Below are 20,397 nucleotides of genomic sequence, written 5' to 3'. Positions count from 1 at the left end.
CATGCTCTATCTGAATCACAAAAGAAAAAAATTGGGTTCAGTGTCCCTTTAAGTATGCAGGTAAACAGTATTTTTCTGTTACATGACTTAGCTCCTTTGCTCGACAGTCATAGACATGGAATGCACATACTCAACATCCACACGTCTTTAGATCCTTTCAGCGAGGCCTAGTAAAGGTTGTGAGAGTTCAAACTGGCAGCTAGGTAACTCTGAAATCTTGAAATCCAGCTATGCAATACCGATAGGCCTTTAAGGGGTCACATTATCAGAGATCACTATTAGATGGAAGAACATCTTATCTATGGCCCCCTTACAATCTTTAAAGAAGAGACACTCTTAATCCCTCTAGTGGAAGCAGCTTATCTTGGAAGGTCAGAGTCTTTGTTATAAATGAGTGTCATTCCTTTCTTATGACATTCTAAAATCGATAATTTTACATATGAGTTCCTTAACCCCTTGAGTGCTAATGACGGCTCAGAGCCGTCATTAGCACTCAACTACCTTTTTTGCAATCTGGTGGCCCCACCCGCTCCTACCCCAGCGATCGGGCCTGCATAGTGACAGGCATCACCGGGGCTTCCCGTTACGTGCAGTGACATCACACGCAATGACGTGATGATGTCACCGTGTAACTTTATTTAAAATTGTCAATACAAAGTATAGGGAAAGGAGGCATGCTGCTTAGAAACCTGTATCTTAGGGATCTAAGCTGCTACAGACCCCCAAGACCCACCATCGCCTAACCTTTCCAATGGTATAAGTCTTGGGGATCTAGGGGGGAAAATAAAAAAGTAAAAAAAACGTTTTTTGAAAATGGTAAAAAACAGAAAAATATTAAATTCAGCTTAGCACTCAAAGGGTTTTAATGTCTGAACTTGAATGTATTATACTAGTAGACTATATCTACACAGTATTTTACCATTTGTGGAAATCTGGGTGTAATCTACTGATGTTTGTTGCAGCCTTCATCCACATAAAGTGGGGACAAGTCATAAAAGAGTTGGTGTAAGCTAATCAGATCTCTATAGCCTAGACAGACTACTATTCAGTCTACTCAAAGGGGCCAATTTATCAAAGGTCTTGCGGACCTGATCAGGTCTGCAAGACCTCGCTGAATGCGGAGAGCAATACGTTCTCCGTATTCAGCATTGCACCAGCAGCTCACAAGAGCTGCTGGTGCAATGCCGCCCCTGCTGACTCGCCAGCAGGGAGGTGTCAATCAACCCGATCGTATTTGATCGGGTTGAATTCCGGCGATTCCTGTCTGCCTGCTCAGAGCAGGCGTACAGGGTTATGGAGCAGCGGTCTTTAGACTCGCCAGAAACACGGGCCCACAAGCTCCGTTCGGAGCTTGATAAATGGGCCCCTTAGAATATAGTGCTCTGACACATTGCTCCCATATTGCAATATTTGTGTTATATTTATGCATATTGGTTTGTTTACTGAGAGATAGTTCTGGATTTAAAATTCTACCCCTCCCCAGCATACCCACCATTAGCATTAATTCCACCTTCATGGGATACAATATGTGGTACATATCTCACATAGGTATTTTAACTACCAGTATAATACTATATGACCTGCTATACAAGTAGTATTAAGAATACAACTAAAGGACTAATGAGCCCTAAAAATGGCACTTGGAAGGCAGGAGGTACCTGCTATATTATTTGATTTAACCTCTACCAATTCCTTATCCATATATGAGGAGGACACTCACCCACCCTCAGTGTCCCTGGGTAGCAATTAAAATAAATGTTTAGAAAAACCTCACTGATAATTCTATATCTGTAGAACGAGCAGACTTTTATTTAGATAATAACTAGTCATACCCCCTCCATCCATACCAGAATGTGTTTCAGTATTGGTTCACAGTACATGTATCAATAGATCTTGAGTTTTTCTTAAACAAGGGTACCTTCTTGACTCAGTCATATAGAAGCTAAGAGATACATGCCCAAAAGATCATGACTTTGTTATATCATGAGCTATTTACACACCCTTCTGTTCTATTCTAATATAATATACTCAGATATCACAATATATTGTCTCTCGCTCATTCCATGTACATTTTGTTGGTGATATACTCCTTTCAGCTATTTCAGTTCAACATTTTAAGGTCTAAGAGTGGCCCCTTTATTTCAATGAAGGGATATATAATCTAAAATTTAGGTTGTTGAGTTTCTATTTAAAAGCTTATTACAGATTTATATATTTGTTTAACTCAGACATACAGTATATATTTGCATGTGGAGAAATGTTCATAATAGTTTCATTTTGTCTGTAATTCTATTATTACACCTCTGTAATTCTATTATTCAAAAATACAAAAAATTAATAAGCAACACATTTGAAAGGCCAATTTAAAACTAGCCCAATTCTCTAACCCTGAGGTACTACGTAAATATATATATATATATTGTACAAACTAAATGACAGTGCAAGGTGTACCCGTCAACACTCCAAAGTCCCTGATCTGTGAATAAGCACCATTTCTGTAACCAGGTACAAAAATACAGGCATTTAAAATGGGGCAGCCAGTATGAGAATGCAGAGGTGTACCCTGCACTTTAGTTTTGCAGGCAAAATAGAGAGCAAAATCTTAAAATTTTTGCATTTTTTACACAACTTAAATATGAAACAAATGTAATAAACAACTTTTCCTCACAACTTCATTTAAATACAGTACTAGTCCTAAAGCCCGTGTACACAGGCCATTTATTTGCAGTACAGCTGTCCCACCCCTTGCTCTATCCCCCCTCTTTTGCTCTCTCTCTCTCACCCTCTCTTTTGCTCTCTCTCTATCCCCCCTCTCTTTTGCTCTCTCTCTCCCCTCTCTTTTGCTCTCTCTCTCTCTCTCTCTCTCTCTCTCTCTCTCTCCCCTCTCTTTTGTTCTTTCTCTCCCCCGTCTTTTGCTCTCTCTCCCTCCTATCTTTTGCTCTCTCCCCCTCTCTTTTGCTCTCTCTCTCTTCCCCCTTTGTTTTGCTCTCTCTCTTCCCCATTTCTTTTGCTCTCTCTCTTCCCTCTTTCTTTTAAGCTCTCTCTCTCCCCCTATCTTTTAAGCTTTATCTCTCCCCCCTCTCTTTTGCTCTCTCTCCCCCCCTTTTTTTTTGCTCTCTCTCCCCCTCTCTTTTGCTCTCTCTCCCCCTCTCTTTTGCTCTCTCTCCCCCTCTCTTTTGCTCTCTCTCTTCCCTCTTTCTTTTACGCTCTCTCTCCCCCTCTCTTTCAAGCTCTCTCTCTCTTCCCCCTCTCTTTTGCTCTAGCTCTCTCCCCCTCTCTTTTGCTCTCTCTCCTCCCTCTCTTTTGCTCTCTCTCCTCCCTCTCTTTTGCTCTCTCTCCCCCTCTCTTTTGCTCTCTCTCCCCCCTCTCTTTTGCTCTCTCCCCCCTCTCTTTTGCTCTCTCCCCCCTCTCTTTTGCTCTCTCTCCCCCCTCTCTTTTGCTCTTTCTCTCCCCCCTCTCTCTTTTGCTCTTTCTCTCCCCCCTCTCTTTTGCTCTTTCTCTCCCCTCTCTTTTGCTATCTCTCCCCATCTCTTTTGCTCTCTCTCTCCCCCCTCTCTTTTGCTCTCTCTCCCCCCTATATCTACACAGTATTTTACCATTTGTGGAAATCTGGGTGTAATCTACTGATGTTTGTTGCAGCCTTCATCCACATAAAGTGGGGACAAGTCATAAAAGAGTTGGTGTAAGCTAATCAGATCTCTATAGCCTAGACAGACTACTATTCAGTCTACTCAAAGGGGCCAATTTATCAAAGGTCTTGCGGACCTGATCAGGTCTGCAAGACCTCGCTGAATGCGGAGAGCAATACGTTCTCCGTATTCAGCATTGCACCAGCAGCTCACAAGAGCTGCTGGTGCAATGCCGCCCCTGCTGACTCGCCAGCAGGGAGGTGTCAATCAACCCGATCGTATTTGATCGGGTTGAATTCCGGCGATTCCTGTCTGCCTGCTCAGAGCAGGCGTACAGGGTTATGGAGCAGCGGTCTTTAGACTCGCCAGAAACACGGGCCCACAAGCTCCGTTCGGAGCTTGATAAATGGGCCCCTTAGAATATAGTGCTCTGACACATTGCTCCCATATTGCAATATTTGTGTTATATTTATGCATATTGGTTTGTTTACTGAGAGATAGTTCTGGATTTAAAATTCTACCCCTCCCCAGCATACCCACCATTAGCATTAATTCCACCTTCATGGGATACAATATGTGGTACATATCTCACATAGGTATTTTAACTACCAGTATAATACTATATGACCTGCTATACAAGTAGTATTAAGAATACAACTAAAGGACTAATGAGCCCTAAAAATGGCACTTGGAAGGCAGGAGGTACCTGCTATATTATTTGATTTAACCTCTACCAATTCCTTATCCATATATGAGGAGGACACTCACCCACCCTCAGTGTCCCTGGGTAGCAATTAAAATAAATGTTTAGAAAAACCTCACTGATAATTCTATATCTGTAGAACGAGCAGACTTTTATTTAGATAATAACTAGTCATACCCCCTCCATCCATACCAGAATGTGTTTCAGTATTGGTTCACAGTACATGTATCAATAGATCTTGAGTTTTTCTTAAACAAGGGTACCTTCTTGACTCAGTCATATAGAAGCTAAGAGATACATGCCCAAAAGATCATGACTTTGTTATATCATGAGCTATTTACACACCCTTCTGTTCTATTCTAATATAATATACTCAGATATCACAATATATTGTCTCTCGCTCATTCCATGTACATTTTGTTGGTGATATACTCCTTTCAGCTATTTCAGTTCAACATTTTAAGGTCTAAGAGTGGCCCCTTTATTTCAATGAAGGGATATATAATCTAAAATTTAGGTTGTTGAGTTTCTATTTAAAAGCTTATTACAGATTTATATATTTGTTTAACTCAGACATACAGTATATATTTGCATGTGGAGAAATGTTCATAATAGTTTCATTTTGTCTGTAATTCTATTATTACACCTCTGTAATTCTATTATTCAAAAATACAAAAAATTAATAAGCAACACATTTGAAAGGCCAATTTAAAACTAGCCCAATTCTCTAACCCTGAGGTACTACGTAAATATATATATATATATTGTACAAACTAAATGACAGTGCAAGGTGTACCCGTCAACACTCCAAAGTCCCTGATCTGTGAATAAGCACCATTTCTGTAACCAGGTACAAAAATACAGGCATTTAAAATGGGGCAGCCAGTATGAGAATGCAGAGGTGTACCCTGCACTTTAGTTTTGCAGGCAAAATAGAGAGCAAAATCTTAAAATTTTTGCATTTTTTACACAACTTAAATATGAAACAAATGTAATAAACAACTTTTCCTCACAACTTCATTTAAATACAGTACTAGTCCTAAAGCCCGTGTACACAGGCCATTTATTTGCAGTACAGCTGTCCCACCCCTTGCTCTATCCCCCCTCTTTTGCTCTCTCTCTCTCCCCCTCTCCTTTGCTCTCTCTCCCCTCTCTTTTGCTCTCTCTCTCTCTCTCTCTCTCTCTCTCCCCTCTCTTTTGTTCTTTCTCTCCCCCGTCTTTTGCTCTCTCTCCCTCCTATCTTTTGCTCTCTCCCCCTCTCTTTTGCTCTCTCTCTCTTCCCCCTTTGTTTTGCTCTCTCTCTTCCCCATTTCTTTTGCTCTCTCTCTTCCCCCTTTCTTTTAAGCTCTCTCTCTTCCCCCTTTCTTTTAAGCTCTCTCTCTCCCCCTATCTTTTAAGCTTTATCTCTCCCCCCTCTCTTTTGCTCTCTCTCCCCCCCCTTTTTTTTTGCTCTCTCTCCCCCTCTCTTTTGCTCTCTCTCCCCCTCTCTTTTGCTCTCTCTCCCCCTCTCTTTTGCTCTCTCTCTTCCCTCTTTCTTTTACGCTCTCTCTCCCCCTCTCTTTCAAGCTCTCTCTCTCTTCCCCCTCTCTTTTGCTCTAGCTCTCTCCCCCTCTCTTTTGCTCTCTCTCCTCCCTCTCTTTTGCTCTCTCTCCCCCCTCTCTTTTGCTCTCTCTCCCCCCCTCTCTTTTGCTCTCTCCCCCCTCTCTTTTGCTCTCTCCCCCCTCTCTTTTGCTCTCTCTCCCCCCTCTCTCTTTTGCTCTTTCTCTCCCCCCTCTCTTTTGCTCTTTCTCTCCCCCTCTCTTTTTCTCTTTCTCTCCCCTCTCTTTTGCTATCTCTCCCCATCTCTTTTGCTCTCTCTCTCCCCCCTCTCTTTTGCTCTCTCTCCCCCCTATATTTTGCTCTCTCTCCCCCCTCTCTTTTGCTCTCTCTTCCCCCTATATTTTAAGCTCTCTCTCTCCACCTCTCTTTTGCTCTATCTCTCCCCCATCTCTTTTGCTCTCTATCTCACCCCTCTCTTTCGCTCTCTCTCTCTCTCCCCTCTTGCTCTCTCTTCCCCCTTTCTTTTAAGCTCTCTCCACCTCTCTTTTGCTCTATCTCTCCCCCCTCTCTTTTGCTCTCTCTCTCTCCCCTCTTTTTTGCTCTCTCTCTCTCTCTCTCTCCTCTCTCTCTCCCTCTCTCTCCCTCTCTCTCCCTCTCTCTCCCTCTCTCTCTCTCTCTCTCTCTCTCCCTCTCTCTCCCTCTCTCTCCCCTCTCCCCTCTCTTGCTCTCCCTCTCCCCCCCCCTCTATTTTGCTCTCTTACCCCATCTTTTGCTCTTTCTTCCCCATCTTTTGTGCTCTCTGCCACGCCTTCTCCCGCCTTGCAACACCCAATCATGCACGTTCCCGCCCGACCACACTTCCATCACGGCACACCCACCCCGGTCTCGCCCACATCACGGCATGCCCGGCCACACCCCCCATCACGGCTGCTTCAAACCACTATCTCATTCTCTGCTGCTCAAGGCCAGGTATGTTTGTCCTTGTGCAGTCTCTACTGCATCGAACAAACATACTTGGCATTTTATTATAAAGGATTTGGTTTTCTTTTATTTCTTAGTTGTATGCAAGATAAACAGCCATGTGATCTCTGTCTTTTTAAAATGTAATAATTATTCTTAACATTTAAAATACGACTTATTTGGGTTATCTATTGCAAAATCGTACATATTTTTGTCATTATGATGCACAACATGTGACATGCTTTCCGCATGCCAATTTATTATAATATGAATGTGAAGCATAATCCTTCATCGAGCTATTTAATTTTAGATTATTTTTTTCTGCTTTGCAAAAACCATTTCTCGTCAGCTACATATTCATATGAATAATATATGCTACTTACCTGTTACTGAAATAACCTATTTAATGCTGAGTCAATGATAAGATTGACAGCTTAATTTTTGTACTCCTAATTAGTTGCAAAATATGGGGCTAAATAAAATAGGCATCATAGCTTCCTTCTGCATTTGGTATCGCTATATGACCAAATAAAATGTTGAAATGCATTAAAAGTGAATTGTATACCTACATTAAAGCCTCATTGAAATGGATTTGTCAATCATATGACTAGAAATTCAATTGTCTTTACATTTTAAATGACGTAATGCAACCACTTATTCATGTGAATGCTTATGAAGCACTTTTTGAAAAAATTTATAGAAAAGTAGCTCTTAAATTCATATAAGGTAAAATGAAATTCATGATAATCTTTTGAAGGGCTATCCATAACATTTATAAGGTTCATCTTCTATTATACATATCTGAATATGCATAATAATACAAATTATTTCTAGGAAAATTATGATTGCAGCCTTAGACTGGCACAAATTTGCTTGTTAAACGTTGGATGATTGATTGCTTATTCCTTTTAATAGATTAATTCAAAGTGAAAACTAGGTTTTCAGTCTGTATTAATTAGAAATTATTTAAATCCGATTACACAATTATAATTATGAATGTTTCCAATATAAAATATTGCTTCTTGAAAGGGTACTTTACTTAATGAAGTTCATATAAATGTCGTACATTTTCAATTTAAAGGGAATTGTTACCTATGTGCTGGGATGACTAGAAAAGAAAAAAAAAACTGATCCCTGCTAACACACATATACACAAACTGACACATAAACCCCACTCAACCTTGCTTATTTTGTAATTCTTATGTGTTTTTCCTATACTCCTAAATGCTTGGCACTTTCTGGTCTCTATTTCTATGAGTCTCCCTTAGGCCCCTCTTGGAACTATTAGCAGCTGCTTTGCTTGTTGCACACAGTGAGTTTGTATGTAGTTTGGTGCTGTTGATATGGTCAACAAGGGTACATCTTAAGCACCCCTATAAATTAGTGGGTCCATGGCAGAACCAAAATCCTAAATCCACTTTTGATTTCAAAAAGGCCTTCCTCATAACATTAAACTGTGTCTTGTGTCTTGTATACCTTGCCTGCATCAGATTTTTTCCCTAAAGTTCTATATGCTCCAGCACTATAACAGACTCTTATGGTATAGTTTACAGGGGACTTGCCGATCATCATATGCTAAACCCACTTCCTCTTTCAGAAGTTTGCATGCAGCACTGCCTGCACATTGCCTGTACATGGGTAATACACTTTTAAATATAAATAATTAAAAATCAATATCTTCTCATAACAGCTTTTCTTAAGTTGCCCCACCAAAGTATGTTGTTATACTGGACGATGAGATGACTACTTTTTTTTAAAACACAGTTAAATTACCAGCCTGGCACTCTCCTTGTAACAACGTTTTATTCAGCCCATATGACATTTCATGGAATAAACTTCCCCTTCTTCAGATAAATAAACAGGGCAATACTTGCTGTGTGTGTATGTATGTATATATATATATATATATATATATATATATATATATATATATATATATATATATATATGTATCCAATAGTTATGCATATTCAAATTCTGATTAACAAATTGTAATAAAACATCAATTATAAAGTATAAACATTATAAAAGTTACATAATGTGTGCTACAAGATATATTCTTACTACTCTATGAGATTTGAGTTTTCTCCATGTTACAAACACCAGAAGTGGGATAAATCATCATATCAGAAGCAGTCCGGATCATAAAACCAGAAATAATAACCAGAGTTTAATGTGGTCATTATTTAGTATATAGTTGTGTTGGGATTATGTACAGCATTTAATGGGACTTTTCATGCAATTATTATAATATTATAATATTCTGCATTGAATCTTATTCATTATTGTCATAAAACCAGAATTGATATCATGTGTCTTTCTCCCTGTCCGGTCTTTGTTTTTGTTCTCTAAATGACTTTTTGACTTAACATCTTTATAAAAAATATATATTAAAAAAAAATGACAAAATATGTTCCATATAAATATATATACTTATAAATACAAGTGATGAAGTGATATAGTTTGAAGTGTATTCATATATAGGGCTAGATTACGAGTGGCACTCTTTGCGCTCAACGAAAATGTGAGTGATTAATATGTTTTCTTTTATCCTACACTTCACTCATGGTATTTACTGTAATAAAAAGATACCATTGTTCCTATTTAAACACCATATCCAAGGCTTACACCTGATCACACAGTGCATACTCAGAGTTCTGGCATACGTCCATTGCCTCAAATTATATAGCTCTTCAGGAATATAGTATTGTTTTCTGGTCCCATTTTGTCCTGCGAGAAAACAGACACATATTGTTATACCAAATATTTGAGTGGTTTTCTAGAAAACAACTATACTCCGTTTGTACATTCAAACGGTTTATGCAGAATATTATGCATTATAATAATTGCATCAAGCATCCAATGTGTATGCTGTACATAATCCCAACACGCCTATACACTAAATAAAGGCCAGATTAAACTATGGTTGTTGCTTCCGGTTTGATGATTTGTCACACTTCCAGTGTTTGTAACATGGAGAACACTATAACTTGCAGAGTAGTAAGAATATGACTTGTAGCACATGTATGTAACATTTGCACACATTTAAACTTTATAATTGATGTTTGATTACAAGTGGTTAATCATAATTTGCATGTGTGTAACATTTGGGTATATGTACAGAAAGAATTACACTGTTTGTGTGTCTGAAGAAGGGGAGGTTTATTCCCCCGAAACGTCACACGCACTGAATAAAAAGTTGATACAAGGAGAGTGGCAGGCTGGTAATTTAACCATGGATTATATGAAATATATTTCCTTTGCACCCAGAGTTGTGGATGTTAGTGGAGTGCAACTATTAAAGGGACACTGTACCCAAAACAAATCTTTCGTGATTCAGATTGAGCATGAAATTTTAAGCAACTTTCTAATTTACTCCTATTATCAAATTTTCTTCATTCTCTTGGTATCTTTATTTGAAATGCAAGAATGTAAGTTTAGATGCCGGCTCATTTTTGGTGAACAACCTGGGTTGTCCTTGCTGATTGGTGGATAAATTCATCCACCCAAAAAAAAGTGCTGCCCAGAGTACTGAAACCAAAAGCTTAGATGCTTTCTTTTTCAAATAATGATAGCAAGAGAACAAAGAAAAATTGATAATAGGAGTAAATTAGAAAGTTGCTTAAAATTGCATGCGCTTTCTGAATTACAAAAGAAAAAATTTGGGTACAGTGTCCCTTTAAGTTGACACTTGCCTTGCACAGAAATCGACATGAGCTTCAATGGCCCAGCTGAGGAAGGAATGAGAGGAACCTTTCCCCTAACCACCACTCAGAAAAGAGTTTATTTAAAGAAAAAAAGAGCTGAGGGCATCCATGTCATGTAATTCAATGAGCCTAAAATCAATAAAGCTGACATTCTGGATGCCACTGAAGTCTCATCAGCCAATGTATAACCCAGTAGGCCATAGGCGAGGGGGGCACAGCTGTCCTCAACTGAACGACCCTTAGAAAGGCTGTGTAGGTCTTGCAGAACTTGTAGGGGCTGTGCAGGGAAACAATTCAGTGTGATATCTCCAGCTGCCCTGTCTGCCCTGCACTCTCTGCCCATCACATCACCAGCAGGACAGTGCAGGCCCAGTGCTCGTGTCCAGCTTGCCCTGCACAAAGGGCAAGCCTGCTCCGCAGCTTGCTGTAGATACGTAATACACCTAAATTAAATAAATAATGAATATACTCATGATTTATATTTTTTATACTTTAAATTAGTTAGTGCTTCATTCAGGAAATTGTTTCGTTAAAACTTAACTTTAACTTGAGTGCATTTAGTGCTCAAGCACAAAAAATAATTAGCAACCACAAAGCTATATGAAAAGCAAAATGGAAAAGTTAGTTACAGCATTTGACCAAATGTCGATAGACCCAGGACCACCACAAGATCTCTTCTTCCCCGGGTTCCTAACTTAAAGGCATACAATGCAAATCCTATATTATAAAAGACAAGAGTTTGTCTGAAGCCGTCATGCGCAGTTCAGACAAACTCTTGCAGCTGATCGCACGCGCACCCACCCGACAGCAGCGCGAGGACAGGGCAGCACAGCTGATCGCGCGCGCAGGGGAGAACCGGGCAGCACAGCTGATCGCAAGCGCAGGGGAGAACGAGAGAGACCCGACAGCAGCGCGAGGACAGGGCAGCACAGCTGATCGTGCGCGCAGGGGAGAACCGGGCAGCACAGCTGATCGCAAGCGCAGGGGAGAGAGAGAGAGAGAGAGAGAGAGAGAGAGAGAGAGAGAGAGAGAAAAAACACACAACACGGCCCGTGTGAACGGGCTTTAGGACTAGTTATATATAAAAGAGTATGTACAGTATATATCTATCTGTTTATCATCTATCTGTCCATCTGTCTATCTGTCTGTCTATATCTATCTATATTAAGAATTATGTATCATATCTGGCCACTACAAGAGTGTAGGTGGTGCATAACATAGAACATTTCAGATGTTTTGAGACACAGCTGCTATGTGTTGCTATGGATATGTTTTAGGTAAGACTGCACTATAAATATCTACATTTGTTATTGTATTTTTAATATCTATTGTTCTCTTTGACAAATTGATATTTTATGGGAATACTATTAAATAGTTAAGTTTTAACCTGGGAGTGGGTTTCATTTATGAGCTTGGTCTGGTTGATTTAAACACTGTAGCACATTACATTACAATACAGTACCCCAGGTGATGTTGTTTATTTTTTTTTTGGTGAGTGCATCTCATTACAAAAAGGCGTCCGAGAATAAAAATTATAATAACCCAATTATATGAAGAACTTCAGACTTCCACACTCTGCATATGTTAATTTATTGTGATTTTCAACAAAGAACCTCCCTTTCCTCAGACACTGAATATATTAAATACTAATTAATAACACACTCACATTTATATATATAAATCCAGATGTTATATTATGAAGAGTTGAAGGGACTAGAATATTTAAAAAAGCAGAGGGTTCAATACTGTAAAACTTTGAAAGAAATGTATCAACATGTTTATGAGTTAAATGTTTTGACATTTCCTTTTTAAATGATTTATTATTTATATATAGCAGAAAGCTTACATATTACCCTGCCCAACTCCATCTGATAATCTACTAGTGATAGTTGTTTCTAGGGATATGAGTAAAGCTAAATATCCACTTGTTTGTTATACTCCTTTGCATTTATATTATATTTCTGCAATTTCATCTTCAAGGAGCATATTCTGGGCAGCTTAAACCCCAGTGATTTGCAGCTTTCTGTATAGTCTTTCATCCCTGGTATAAGGAGATATAAATTAATTCACATCAGCATTCCTATAGGTTGACTGCACAACTCTACAATGATGATATTTTAACACTGTTATATCACTGTTCTGGCATTGGTTCATGAATGTAGAAGGAACATGGTTCAAAGATAAGATGATTGTGGAACAAATCAATTAGCAGAAATCTAAATCAATTTAAATCATATCATTGTTTTAAGAATTGTGGAGTAAACTGAAATATTTATCCAGCCTAAGGGACCCTTTTCCATTAAAAATAAAAATGCAAATCAGGAAACCACTACTCAAAGGACCTTATATTTTAAAGGATATTTTTGGGGGGGTTGTAAAAATGAACATTCATGATGACTTCAGCTACAAATAAAAAATACAAAAGAATATTTATAGAATAGGAATTAACTCTTTCAATACCAAGGATTTGGGGATATTTTCCAGAACTGGAGGACAGATAGTTTTTAATATTTGAACCATGTATCCATTATTCCTGAATTAAAAGATACGTGTACACAGGAAAATTATAAATAGATTTTTTTTTTATATTTTTTTTTTTCAGATATAAAAAATACAATAGAAAGAGACAATGACAAGTTGCAAACTTGAAATATAACAAATTATTTGATATCACATTACAGGTTCAATTTTCCAAATGTCTTCCCCCTATGGCCTCTGGCTGTAATTTTCTTCACATAAGACTTTGGGGTACCCATAGAGTCTAAGGAGGCGAGGAATTATAAAAGGGAAATCCCCATTACTCGATTAGTAGGCTTCTGGGGTACAGTCTTCTTCCGGAGTTGGATGAATGTCCAAAATGTAATGAATCCAACTCTTGGCATTTATGCTCATATTTATTAGAATAACATTTAATTAAGTTGTACTAGATTGTACTAAGAATAGAAAATAAAAAGAAAAGAGAGATTATTATAATTCTGTACTCTGTTAGGCACTGTATTATTCGAATAGTTTGTAAGGATGTTGCGTAGGTGTTACTTTGCTGGATTAAAATATATGTGTAAACCTGAATAGTCTAATTGTGCAGTGCTTGCATATCATTAAGAGTGAAGGATTCCCACAAGAACTGCATGTCATGATATTGGCCTCTAGTTATCAACGTGTCTACTTACCTGCCATCGTCGGCCCGAATACGCCCGCCTAAGCTCGCCTACCATCGCCGCCACGGACCTGAATACGCTCTCCAAAGTTATCAATAAATCTGTCAAAAAGCCACGCACCAAGTACGGGCGATGAGCAGTGGACTGTGATAGTTATCACTCATCCGATCTCGCTGCTCTTCGGCTTTTTGACAGCTTTATTGACAAGCTGTCACTAAGCACCCACACTAAACTACACTGTTCTACCCCCTATACCGGTACCCCCGGAGCCCCCCGCAACTAAATAAAGTTATTAACCCCTAAACCACCGCTCCCGGACACCGCCGCGACTATAATAAATGTATTAACCCCTAAACATCCGCTCCCGGAGCCCACCGCCACCGCCCACCACCACCTACATCAGCCAATCAGATTGCGCTTGCATTCTATTGGCTGTTCCGATAAGCCAATAGAATGTGAGCTCAATCTGATTGGCTGATTGGATCAGCCAATAAGATTTTTCCTACCTTAATTCCGATTGGCTGATAGAATCCTATAAGCCAATCGGAATTCGAGGGACGCCATCTTGGATGATGTCACTTAAAGGAACCGTCATTTGTCGTTAGTCTGTCGGTAGAAGAGGATGGCTCCACGTCGGCTCGTCTGAAGATGGCTCTGCTCCGCTCCGGATGGATGAAGATTGAAGACGCCGCCTGGATGATGACTACAATCGGATGGAAGACTTCTTCAGCGCCCCTTGGATGAAGACTTTGGACGCTGCGGATGTCCTCTTCTGTTCCATCCGTGGTCGGCTGGCTGAAGACGGCTAAAGGTAGGATGATCTTCAGGGGGGTAGTGTTAGGTTTATTTAAGGGAGTTTGGCTTAGAGTAGGGGTGTGTGGGTGGTGGGTTTTAATGTTGGGGGGGGGTTGTATTTTTATTTTACAGGCAAAAGAGCTGTTTTCTTTGGGGCAAGCCCCGCAAAATGCCCTTTTAAGGGCTGGTAAGGTAATAGAGCTGTTAACTTTTTAATATAGAATAGGGTAGGGCATTTTTTTATTTTGGGGGGGCTTTGTTACTTTATTAGGGGGCTTAGATTAGGTGTAAGTAGCTTAAAATTGTTGTAATATTTTTGAAATGTTTGTAACTAATTTTTTTTTATTTTTTGTAACTTAGTTTTTTTATTTTTTGTACTTGAGTTAGTTTATTTAATTGTATTTAATTGTAGTTATTTGTAGCTAATTTATTTAATTAATTTAATGATAGTGTAGTGTTAGGTTTAATTGTAACTTAGGATAGGATTTATTTTACAGGTCATTTTGTATTTCTTTTAGCTAGGTAGTTATTAAATAGTTAATAACTATTTAATAACTATTCTAACTAGCTAAAATAAACACAAAGTTACCTGTAAAATAAATATAAATCCTAAAATAGCTACAAAGTAATTATTAATTACATTGCAGCTATCTTAGGGTTTATTTTACAGGTAAGTATTTAGTTTTAAATAGGAATAATTTATTTAAGTATAGTGTAGTGTTAGGTGTAATTGTAACTTAGGTTAGTTTTTATTTTACAGGTAAATTTCTCTTTAGTTTAACTAGTTAATAACTATTTAATAGCTATTGTACCTAGTTAAAATAAATTGAAAGTTGCCTGTAAAATAAAAATAAATCCTAAAATAGCTACAATATAATTATTTTTTATATTGTAGCTATATTAGGGTTTATTTTAAAGGTAAGTATTTAGTTTTAAATAGGATTAATTTAGTTAATAAGAGTTATAATATTTAGATGTATTTAATTAATATTTAAGTTAGGGGGGTGTTAGGGTTAGGGTTAGACTTAGGTTTAGGGGTTAATCATTTTATTATAGTGGCGGCGGTGTAGGGGGGGCAGGATAGGGGTTAATAAATGTATTATAGGTGGCGGCGGTGTAGGGGGGGCAGGATAGGGGTTAATAAATTTATTATAGTTGCGACGGGGTCCAGGAGCGGCGGTTTAGGGGTTAACATATTTATTATAGTGGCGGCGGGGTCTGGGAGTGGCGGTTTAGGGGTTAATCAGTTTATTAGAGTGGCGGTGGGCTCCGGGAGCGGCGGTTTAGGGGGTAATACATTTATTTAGTTGCGGCGGTGTAGGGGGGGACAGATTAGGGGTGTTTAGACTCTGGGTACATGTTAGGGTGTTAGGTGTAGACAGCTCCCAAAGGAATCAATGGGATGTCGGGCAGCAGTTAACATGAACTTTCGCTATGGTCAGACTCCCATTGATTCCTATGGGATCCGCCGCCTCAAGGGCGGCGGATTGAAAACCAGGTACGCTGGTCCGGAAAAGTGCCGAGCGTACCTGCTAGTTTTTTGATAACTAGCAAAAGTAGACAGATTGTGCAGAACTTGTGTTTGGAACATCTGGAGTGACATAAGAATCGATCTGTGTCGGACTGAGTCCGGCGGATCGAAGCTTACGTCACTAAATTCTACTTTTGCCGGTGTGTAGGGCTTGATAACTAAGGCGAATCAGCCTCGCCACAAATACGCTGTGGAATTCCAGAGTATTTGAGGTTGACGGCTTGGTAACTAGAGGCCATAGAGACAATTGGCCCAATTTGAGGTAGTGTAATCTTTCCAACACCATATTCTTATTTACTACACCCTTCCAGTTTAACAAGGTAGGAATCTGAGTTGATTTCCACATTTTTGGGAGCAATTGATTGGCTGCATTAAGCATGATTTGAAATAGATGCCTTCTATTGTTACATGTGATGGCTGGGGTTTGGCTAAGCATTATTATTTCTGGACGAGGTAATATGTGTGTGCTTAATATTGTATCAATGCTCTTAAAGACATTAGACCAGAATAATGTTATATATTCACATTCCCACCATATGTGTGAGACATGGCCCTCTTGAGAGCAACCTCTCCAACAAAAGCCTGAAGATTTTTTGTAGCTATATTTTATTCTAGCAGGCGTCAAGTACCACCTCATCATTATTTTGATGTTGGTTTATTTTGCTTGTGCTGAATAACCAGAGTGGGACAGATTCTTTAATCTGCGTGCCCAGATTTTTGGTGCTGTGCTTGTGTTAAGTTCCCTATCCCATCTTTTTGTATATGAGGGAAGATGTGGAAAAGTATTTGATAGAGTGAGTTTATATAACTTGGAGATTGCTCCCCTTGTAAACCCTTTAGCTAAACATAGTTGTTCAAAAGTTATGAGGGAACGTGTCAAATCTTTTTTAAACTTATGTGAGATTATGTAATGTCTCATTTGGTGAATTCGAAACCAAGAAGACAAGAAAGGGTGGTCTAGGGTATCAAGTTGGTTTTTGTTTTTAATATTATTTGTGCTATTTGTCAGTGAGTACATAGGAAAGTACTGTAAAGGATCTAGGAGATAAGCATAATCCTGATGCATTCCTGGTTGGAATTCTGGGTTATTTATAAGGGTGGTGAGTGGAGAGTACCTAGAAGATATCCTGTTAGATGACTTACATATCAGTCTCCAATCTGACCAGGTTTCATTGGTAATGGAAGAAGTGGATATGGTATATCTATTAAAAAACGCGGGGTTCCAGCAAATGCTGTTTAGGTTATGTGTGGTTGTCATTGCGTTTTCAATTTGTATCCACCTCTTGGTATCCAATCCCTCAGACTTGCACCAATCAGAGATTCTCTGCAAGGAAATTGCAAGTTTATAGGAGGGAAGATGGGGAACATTGTTCTGGGGTTAAATGTGGGATTGGTATCTTATCTAAATACTGGCTACAAGATTGAAGGTGAGCTTGGGAGTTCCTGTCAGGAAAGAGATTGTAGAGCTTGTGGTAGAAAATCTTAAACTCATTTGCTATGGAGCTGGTATCTTCTAGGTGATTACCCTGTGGGGTCTTAATAGAGTGAATATAGGTTTTCTGCTGTTGTCTCTTAAGGGCTCTAGCTAGTAGTTTCCCAGGTTTATTTCCTTCTCTGTAGAAATGTTGTTGCAGAGAAAGTAATTTTCTTTGTGATTTGATCTGCAGAACAGAGTTAATTTTCTCTCTTTTAATTTTAAGGTGTTCTAATATAGTGTTATCAGAAGGGTTAGCTTTATGTGCGTAGACTAAGTTGGTGATATCTTTAGCTAGAAGTTCTACTTCTTCTCTATTTTTCCTCTTAATTTGTGCTTTAGCTTTAATGAACTCCCCTCTAATGGTGCTTTTATGGGCCTCCCACAGGGTAACCGTGTGGACATCCAGGGTATTGTTTAAGGAAAAGTAGGATTTTATATGTTTTGAGAAAATTTTTGTCTGAACTGGATCAAGGAGCAAAGATTCATCGAATCTCCATTGAAAGGCTCTAAGAGGAGCTGTAGGCAAATTTAAGGTGCAAGCAACCAATGAGTGATCTGACCAAGACGTGGGCTTTATATGTGAATTCTTAGAATGAGATAGGACCAAGTGGTCTACAAAAATATAGTCTAGCCTTGAGTAATTTCGTTTGGATATGAGAAAAAAATGAAATCTGCTTTTTGGGGGTTGAAATATCTCCAGACATCATGAAGACCCAAAATGTTGAGCTTTTGCCAGATATTATGAAGGTTAGGAGTTTTAGTTCTTGTATCTGGATTTGAACAGTCTATTGTGGGATCTAATGAGAAATTTAAATCTCCCGAAACTATTAGGGATCCTTTAGTTTATTTAATGATTAGATCTGTTAATGAGGTTATAAATTTATCCTGATGAGAGTTAGGGGCATACACATTTACAAGTGTTACTGGTTTACCATATAAGAGTCCTTTTAAGCATATATATCTTCCCTCCTTATCAGGGACAATTTGTGTTTTGGTGAAGGGGATGGACTTGTGAATTAAGATGCTAACTCCATTGATTTTTATTTGAATTGGTACTGTGGAAATGTTGAGGATAGTGTGGGAAAAAGTATTTGGGAATATTTTTTTATTTAAAATGGGTTTCTTGGAGCATTAATATGTGGCCGCCTCTTTTGTGTAGGTCGGATATGGCCAGTCTCCTTTTGTTAGGGCAGTTTAGGCCTTTGGTGTTTTGCGTAAAAATAATAAGGTTCTGTGGCGTGATATCAGTCATAAGTACAAGTTGGTGTTAGGAATGTGGATATGCCTGATGGTATAGCACATACATTGTGATTATGGTGTGAGTAGATTCAACAGTAAGCGAGAAAGGAAAAAGAAAAGTAAAGAGAAAAAGAAAGGAAAGACTTAAGAAAAAATATATTTCTTAATAAACATTTGGTGAACATTTTCCTAATCTATAGGAGTTAAACTCCCAACTGAGTGAGAACAATAAAACAACTGCAAACAGATAACATTTCACAATTAGCAATCAACAATCAAGGCCTCAAGCTAAAAGGTGTAAAGGGTTTCATGGACAAAATACCCTTATTACTAGAAATTTTAAATAAATACCAGACTGGTGTTAGTTGAGAAAATAGGTTCAGCTTAACCTAGGATTGAGAACTCGGCCTGAGGAGTCAACCCATATTATGGAGAAACTATCACAAACTGATAGAGATAGTGAGTAGAAGGAACTGTAAGTTCAGACAGCTATCATCCTTTTTCTCCTGATAGAAGGGGCAAAGCAGACAATTGTTTTTGTGTTTTCTTTTGATGGACTTTACTCCATTCCATTCTCTGTGGTAGTGGTGAAGATCCTCTCGATCTGAGCTGATTTTCCTGATGAGGTGCAGTTTCCCCCATTTTAGGGATTGGAATATCCAGCTCTTTGAAGATGGATGGGATATCTTTGATGGATGAGCAAGTCAATTGTTTGCTTCTCCAGAGTATAACCAGATGAAAAGGAAAACCCCACCTGTAGAGGATATTAATTTTTCTCAGATGCATTGTGAGTGGTTTAAGATCTCTACATTTTGAAAAGAGTTCTCTGGGATAAATATGCAAACACTTGTATCTCCGAGTTTTCGTATCTGATGGGTTGTTGCTCCCTTGCCAATTTCATCAGCTCTTCCTTCACTTGGTAGTTGGTGATGCGAACAATGACATCTCTTGGAGGCTGGCCGATTTGTGGCTTAGGTCGCAATGCTCTGTGAGCTCTATCAATATCAATTTTTTATGGCGTTTCTTCCTTTTTCAGGGTGCTAAAGAAATCCTGTAGATATTGATCTAGATCCATTGGTGGGATAGCTTCTGGGATTCCTCTCAGTCTAATGTTGTGACCTTTTTGAGATTGGAAATTTCATCCTTGATACACTGCTTGACTTGAGCTACTAATGAAGAGAAGTCTTTTTTTGAAGGGATTATGTTAAATAAGGCTGTAGGAATAGTGATATTCTCAGAAGATTGATCACAGTCAGATTCAGAAGAACTTTGGTATGAGATTTGTTCTGGAGGATCAGTGTCAACAGGGCTGGTGGTCTTTGTTTCTAAAGCCTTGAAAAAACTGTTAACTGTATGGGTGGGGGCTTTTAGCTGTTTAGCGCTTCTATTGGGTTTACTGCCCTTTTTTGGAGACATTTTTAGATTTAAATAGCCAATATTGGTAGCCTTATTACCTATGTAGCTTTATGGATTGGTATAGAGGCTGGTAGACTCTAGAACAAGTGAAAACTCCCTGATGTGTGGGAAGAATTACCCATGCAAGCAGCTCTGTAAATGACTTTTATTTTTTGCTGTAGGAGGAGAAATCAAACCCAAAAGAATATGCTAGGATCAACTGTCCAGGAATTGGCAAACTATAATACCTCTGCAGAATGTATT

The sequence above is a fragment of the Bombina bombina genome, chromosome 1, assembly GCF_027579735.1.
Source record: "Bombina bombina isolate aBomBom1 chromosome 1, aBomBom1.pri, whole genome shotgun sequence".
In the NCBI taxonomy this organism is placed as follows: domain Eukaryota; kingdom Metazoa; phylum Chordata; class Amphibia; order Anura; family Bombinatoridae; genus Bombina; species Bombina bombina.
Note: the sequence above shows the minus strand (reverse complement) of the source record.